Source organism: Vespula pensylvanica, chromosome 23, assembly GCF_014466175.1.
Source record: "Vespula pensylvanica isolate Volc-1 chromosome 23, ASM1446617v1, whole genome shotgun sequence".
Classification (NCBI taxonomy): Eukaryota; Metazoa; Arthropoda; class Insecta; order Hymenoptera; family Vespidae; genus Vespula; species Vespula pensylvanica.
Window position 1 is genome coordinate 2,916,721 of NC_057707.1, and position 7,773 is coordinate 2,924,493.

Genomic DNA, 7,773 nt, shown 5'->3' on the forward strand with positions numbered 1-7,773 from the left:
TTAATTATTTTCAAACGTCGTAGAACGTAAACGTTTCGAATTCATCGACGATGATTGCTTGAATTAAAAAATAAATTTGGAAAGAGAAAAAAAGACACACTGATAAGAAAAAGACTGGTTGAAAAAATATAAAAAATAAAAAGATTCTCAAAGAGAACGATCGAAAAATAGTTCGTTTAAATATTTTCTATCTATTTCGCTATAATTTATGTATAATTGCACGAGATAAATCGGTCAAGGCGATCAGTTGAACGCGACGATAAAAAAGAAAAAAAAAAGAGGAAGAAGAAGAAGAAGAAGAAAAGAGAGGAAAAGAAAAAAGAAAAAAAAATGAGAAAGAAGAAGAAGAAAAAAAAAAAGAATAAGAAAGGTGAAAAAGTTGAGTTGAGAATACACAGTACGAGTCGAGAGTACGTAAATATCACCGTACTGTCGATTTAAAGTTAAAGTATACTCATTTGCGATATTTCAATTATTATATTCCATCTAGTATATGTTAATTTGATCATGAATTTGAACATTACTATTGTGTCTCGTATTTTACAATGACAATTGTTAGTTTAACTACAAGAACAAATTAAAAAGAAATATATATATATATAAATTAATAATTTTTTCATTACATTAAAACATTTCACAGGTGTAAAACTGATAGCTCTTTTTCGATATATTCGAAATATAATTTAATCGTGTTCTCGCTCTTTCTCGTTTTCTCCATCTCTTTCTATCCATAAACACCATCTTATTCTAACACATCTCGTAAAACATGTTACGCCGTTCGAGAAGTCCATAGTTCGATTTCGAATGACGAATTTCGTCGTCTTTTGACGGATCCCTACGTATAAAAAGCGAAATATTCAGGCAAAGAGTATTTTTCTTAGAAACGGAGAAAGCAGACCGAAAGATTTTTGACCAATAGAAGGGGTCTGGTAGAAAGAGGAAGGAGGGGAAGGGAAAGGGGAGGATTCCTTAGTGAAGATACGAGGTTAGGCCACCCGCTGCTTCGTGAAGCTCTTAAACGAGGATTATGTCAGGATTATGGGATCACCAATAGCGTTGTCGTCTTCTTCTTCTTCTTTTTTTTTTCTTATTTTTTTAATAGACTTTTTATTTCTCAAAAGAGAGAAAGAGAGAGTGATAGTCCGCCACAATATCCTTTACTCCATAAATTTCAAATTTTCATATTTGAAGAAGACGTCAAATTTTTATTTGTTTCCTTTCCTTTTCTTTTCTTTTCTTTTCTTTTCTTTTCTTTCTTTTCCTATTTCTTTTCCAATCGATTTTATTTTTTTTTTAAATTTCTTTGTTCTGCGTCGATATATTTCCTTTTATAACAAACATTAAATATCTACAATTAGCACGACTTCTTTTTGTATACGAATATATAAAAAGTTTTTTCGATGATAGATCGTAAACAGTATGTATGTTAGTAAGCATGTAAATGTAGATAAATAAAGTAAAATACGTAATTAATTAATAATTAATACTTATCAATAAAAATTCGATTGACATATAGAATGACAAGACGCAGCGCGTCTTACGAAAGTCTTTTTTAAAACGAGAAAGGATTGGGATTCAAGTGAAAGAAAAACAACTTATAAAAAAAAAAAGAAAGGAAGAGTTAAGGAAACAAAAAATAAAAAAGGAAAGAAATAGAAATATAAGAAAGAAAAAAAAGAACAAAAAATAAATAAAAATAAATCGAGGCTTCTCGGCTACCTACCTACCTACCTACCTACCTACCTACCTACCTACCTATCTACCTACCTACCTACCTACCGATAGAAGTTTCTCACACAGATCACGATCTATTCGCATTATAATAATTAATGCCGAAAGGGATTCTTCGGGTTCTCTTTCTTTCTTTCTTTCTCTCTCTCTTTTTCATCTCATCTTGCACGAACGCGTCATCTTTACGTATCCTGGCTGCTATGCTCGAGGGTATCGATCAACGGGGGCACGTCATTATTCAGGGATTCCGAATAATTGGCGATGATGATCGTTCACCACCCCATGGCATCTCACCATCTCACGTTTTTCTCTCTTCTCGTTGTATATAATACTTCGTGAGCCCCATTATTTTATCACGAAACTTCTCCGAAACGATATCCGTTCGTCGAATATCAGAGAAAGAGAGAGAGAGAGAAAGAGAGAAAAAGAGAGAAAGGTAGATATATATCTCCTTTCTTTTTCTTATTTCGAATCCTTGTCAATTCGAATTGCCACTTCTTTTGATGCACCTTGCATGCATTCTTCACGTTGCATCAATTTTATCTTCATCGTATGGTAATTCTAAATATTATTCTTTTGTATTTATAATATCCCACAGGTATATATATATTCATATATATATATATATATATATATATATATATGTGTAAGACTGAATTAATTGTTTTATTATCATTTGATTGATAAAAGAAAACAAATCTTCTATCCATTACAGATCAATGATCCTTCTTCGATTAATAAAATCGTCGTTATTAAAAATCATGAATGAATAGAGGAAAAGAAAAGTGTAGTAGTAATAAATCTCGTAGTAAAGAAGAGAAAGAAAAGAATGAACGGAAAGATGAATAAACTTTGACATTTCCTGTAATACCTAAGGAAAGACTTTTCCATTAAGAAAAAAAAGATTATACAAAATCTCTCCCCCCCTTTCTCTCTCTCTCTCTCTCTCTCTTCTTCGTTACTAAAATTATCAATGGAAAAGAGAGAGAAAAAAAAACGAGACCCCCGAAGGTGTGGTGTGTATGTTAAAAAAGTAAAGAAAAAAAAAAAATGAAAAAGAAAGAAGATAGAAAAGAAAAGAAAAGAAAAGAAAGAGAGAAGAGAGAGAAGGAGAAAGATGACTTTGAAATTCCCCTTTTGACCAGAGTAAAAGAGAGAGAGAGAGAGAGAGAATTTCATTGAGAAAAGCTAACAGATAAAGATAGAGATAGAGATAGAGATAGAGAGAGAGAGAGAAAGAGAGGACACGCTCGAGTAAAGCACCTGTCCAATTATGCGCTCGTGCGCGATTTCGACCTACATTTTCCCACGTCTGACTTGTCGGACAGGTGACCCAGAGGGGTGGGGGGTGAAAGAGGGAGAGGACTTGTTAGTGTTTTACTATAGTTGTTGTTTCCTCGCAGCATCCATTCGAGAAGAGGGATACTGGCACGTTCATACTCTCTCTCTCTCTCTCTCTCTCTCTCTCTCTCTTTCTTTCTCTTATTCTCTTTCTCTGTCTGTCTGTCTGTCTGTCTGTCTATCTGTCTGTCTGTGTCTCCCTTACTCTATAGATAGACGTGCTCTCCGTTCTCGAACGTCAGCACGCGAACGCGAAAAGCATTTAGCTGGATGACGTTCGCACATTCTAGACGTCCCGACGCCCACCATCACCATCACCATCACCATCACCATCACCACCACCACCACCACCATCACCATCACCATCACCATCACCTCCGCCTCCGCCTCCAACGCCTAACTCACCGACCGATCATCCGTTACGTTACCCTGACGTAATTGTCGAATTCTTGTCCCGAGGCATTTTACTACAAGCATACTCTCTCTCTCTCTCTCTCTTTCTCTCTCTCTCTTTCTCTCTCTCTCTCTCTCTCTCTCTCTCTTTTTCTGTATCTCTTTCTCTCTTCCTCCAGCTCCCTTTTACTATTCTTCGTGCGAACGAAACGTCAAACTTTTCCAAATTGACCTTCCGTATAATCTGTTAAAGTATATATATATATATATATATATATATATATATATATATATATATATATATATATATATATTGAAAACTTTAAGAGTTCATTGTAATAAAATAGAAATTTATCTTTTTGTAAGAATTATATTTGTAGAAAATAGAACGAGACAAAATTTTTAAAGAACATAATTTCTAAATAATCTAATCCCTACGAGATATCGGTGTCGTTTCGACATTTCTTTAGAAAAATGTTTTCGACTTTAGCAGTCGAAATAGTTTCACGAATAAAATATAGATCACTTTCGGGATAATTCACGGACGGACAGAGAGCAGGTGTTTGGGATCAGAAATGATTGTTCGTTGAAAAGTACCTGTGTCAGTTTACACCTTGACATTCACAAGAGTACCACGTTCCTTCCGTACCGGTGGCTCGTGTCACGTTTCCACCCACACGTTTACACATCCTCTTCTCTCTCTCTTTTACTCTCACTTTAGTCTTTCTCTTTTCATCTCATTCTAAACAAATCAAAACTGACAATTCCACGTTTCTTGAACATTATGAACAATATAGATCTTACCACTTTTACTCTCTCTCTCTCTCTCTCTCTCTCTCTCTTTCTTTCTCTCTGTCTCTCTTTCTCTTTTCATCTCATTCCAAACAAATCGGCAAAACAATTTCTCAGATTTCGTAAACAATATAAATTCGAATCTCTCTCTCTCTCTCTCTCTCTCTTTCTCTTTCTCTCTTTCTTCGTCCCTCCTTTCATCTGCATTCTAAATAAATCGATGAAAAGTAATTTCTCACAATTCGCGAGCGACATAAATTATAAGAATAAATAAATAAATAAACAGAAATATAAAGAAAGCAAAAAGTAATCTGTCCAGCTCTCTCTTTCTCTCTCTCTCTCTCTCTTCATTCATTTGCATTCTAAACAAATCGCTCGGAAATAATTCCTGATTCCGCATCGCGAACGATATACCTAAATTCGACAGGTAACCAACTGACTAGTTAAATAAATAAATAATTAAATAAATGTAGTAAAAAATAAAATAAAATAAAGTAAAAAAAAGAAGTAAGAGTAATCGAAAACGATAGCACTCGATAAAAAGGAACTCGACTCGATGCTTGAAGCGTTTCAAAAGCGAGAGTGTAAGAGAAAGAAAAAAAGAAAGAAAAAAAAGAAAAAGAAAGAAAGAAACAGTGTGAGAGAGAGAAAGAAAGAAAGAGAGAGAGAGAGGGAGAGAGTGAGAGAGAAATGGAGGGAACGGGTTCCGCGTTCTGGCGGCTTTAACAGTGCCAAGGCGTGGGAAGTGATATACGAGCGTTATAGCGGCCGACGGCCATTTCCATCGAAGCGATTTTGTATCGGCGGGCCACTAAGTCCGAACTAATTTGCTTATTAATATTTCACAACAACGCCGATCGCTCTGGGGGTTCGCGATATATCGTTTTACACCTTCCAACTCTCTCTGTTTCTTTCTGTTTCTGTCTGTATACTTATATATATATATATATATATATATATATATATATATATATATATATTTTTTATGTTTCTTGTAATTTTTATATGTTTCTTTCTATCCATATTTTTCTCTCTCTATCTATGTAATTCTCTGTCTTAATCTTTCTCCCTTTCTCTAATTATATATCTTTCATACCTTTCTTTATTCTAATTTCATTCTTTACTACCATCAAAAATGATAAAAATTCTAAACAATCATCGGATATGATCTTTAAGTATTTTCTAATATCGTGTATTCGGTTTAGGTATAACTTTTTGATAATGCACTTTGTTCAAAAAAAAAAAAAAAAAGAAGAAGAAGAAGAAGAAAAAAAAAGGAAAGGAAAAGAAAGAATTTCGACAGATGTTTGAGATACGTATAATTCATAATAAAGAATCCCCCATAGGAATGTCTAAAGATGAACGTGTCTGAGGTCTCTGTGTGAAATCGTATTATTATCTATCGTGTCATCTCCCCAATAAGCGTAATTCCTCAAATGAATCGCGATCAACGACACGGAACTAATACGATCGTATCGGTAGAGAAACAAAAAGAGAGAGAAGAAAAAAGGGAAAAGAAAAATAAGAAGAAAAAAGGGAAGAGAAAGAAAGGAAGAAAGGATAGAAGGATCTGCTAAAACGTAAAATTCTCATTCTGAGAGCGACAGGTGTCGGTTCTTACGAGCTCGTAACGTTCCTTTTATAACATCGAAGTACGTTTTAAGAGTAAAAGAGGTACAACCTAAGTTCATTACCGCGATTCGCGAGACGACTTTTCAGCCTCACGACGGGATCAACGTCGTTAAAGTTTAAAGGCGTATCGGTGAATTTACGACGCTTGACGAATCCTAAGTCCGAAATGCTTCTTCGTAACGAAGCTTTGAATTTGGGTCGTCGTTTTAATAGTATGATTGAAATAAATAGGACATACAGATATATAATAAGGGGCAGATATATATAAGATATCGAGAGAAGAGAAGAGAGAGAGAGAGAGAGAGGGAGGGAGAATAGATAGACGTAAAAAATTACAGAAAAGAGATAGACGATGATGGAGTAACGAAGAAGAAAGACGTATAAAGAGACAAAGAGAAAGATATATATATATATATATATATAAAGATATAAATATAAAAAATATAAATAAAAAAGAAAAAAAAAAAGATTACCGATTAAATGTCGGACATAAAGACAAATATAAATGGAGGCACAAGGACGTTACAAAACACGGGGTCCGACGTTAAGTCCGACTAATAGAAAAACAGTAAAGAGGATCAAGAAAAATAGAAAAATGAACGAATCAAACAAGACACGGACACGCGGAATGAAAGAAAGATAGAGAGAAAAAAATGCGAGAACGAGTGGCACAGCACGGACGGACGGACTAAAATATCACTAAATCGTTCTTTCGATAATACTTTCATTCCAATCATTGTGTTTCCATGAAACATCAAAGATTAACAAAGTGAATTATTTAACAAACGCAAGCATAAATTAATTAATTAATAAATAAATAAAAAGAATTACTTTCGTCTCATCAATCTTCTCATCTTCGCTCTTTTGTAAGATAAGATTTTGTCTTTCTTACTCTCTCTCTCTCTCTCTCTCTCTCTCTCTCTCTCTCTCTCTCTCTCTCTCGTTTTCTCTCGTTTTCTTTCGTTCTCTCTCTATTTCTCTAAAAGACGGATGAAATAAAGCCGTAGAAATATCCGAGCGAGCGAAAGGACTACGAAGCGTCGGTTAACGTGCCATTTTACGTCACATCAAAGCCTCGGCACATTGTTGGCAAGTGCCTAGCAGTCTCTTCTCGACTGTCCCTCGTCGTGCTTCGTCTTTTAACGAGAGAAAGAGAGAAAGGAATAGCAAAAGGGACCTCAACGACGATCCTCCTCTCCCTCCTCCTATCCTTCCACGTCTTCCTTCTTCTTCTTTTCCTTCACCTTCTCTTTCCACCTCGCTGTTGTCTTAGAGCTTCAAGAAAAAGAAGAAAACAAAGATTCAGAAAAAATATCGAAACTAATGAGCCTTAAACGAATTAGGATCATAACTAATTAAATAGGATATATATATATATATATATATATATATATATATACACGCGCACACAGATTGAAAGAATTTACACACAGGCAGGTATGCATTACTACTATGAAAATTATATTCACACTGATAAAAAAGATTTCAATTGAAATAATGTAATACGTACGATCATTTTCAATATATTACTCTCCCCCCCAAAAAAAAAAAAAAAGAACAAATAAAATAGAAAACAAAAACAAGAGAATAGAGACAAGAAAGGAAAGAAACGAGATACGAAAAATAAACGAAAAACAAGGAAAAGAAAGAAAAAAAAGAAAATTCGAAAAAGGAATCATCGCGCTGCCTGACCAGAATAAACTTTCGATGGCAATGAATTTAATGGACCGTGCAAGCCTTTCGGCAGGAAACACAGGGCGCGTGAGCTTCTTTGAGAGGGGAACTTTACCGCTCGCGTTGCATCGGTGCGGTGACCAAGCGAATCGTGTCGTAAACTTATGTTCTCTCTCTCTCTCTCTCTCTCTCTCTCTCTCTCTCTCTTTC

The 7,773-nt window shown here is 34.7% G+C and overlaps 1 protein-coding gene across 5 annotated transcripts in view; it reads left to right on the forward strand.

Annotated features, from left to right (window-relative positions):
- The window catches only part of LOC122636663 (protein dead ringer-like), a 133,624-nt gene that overhangs the window by 110,337 nt on the left and 15,514 nt on the right, over positions 1 to 7,773 (forward strand). The window lies entirely within an intron of this gene.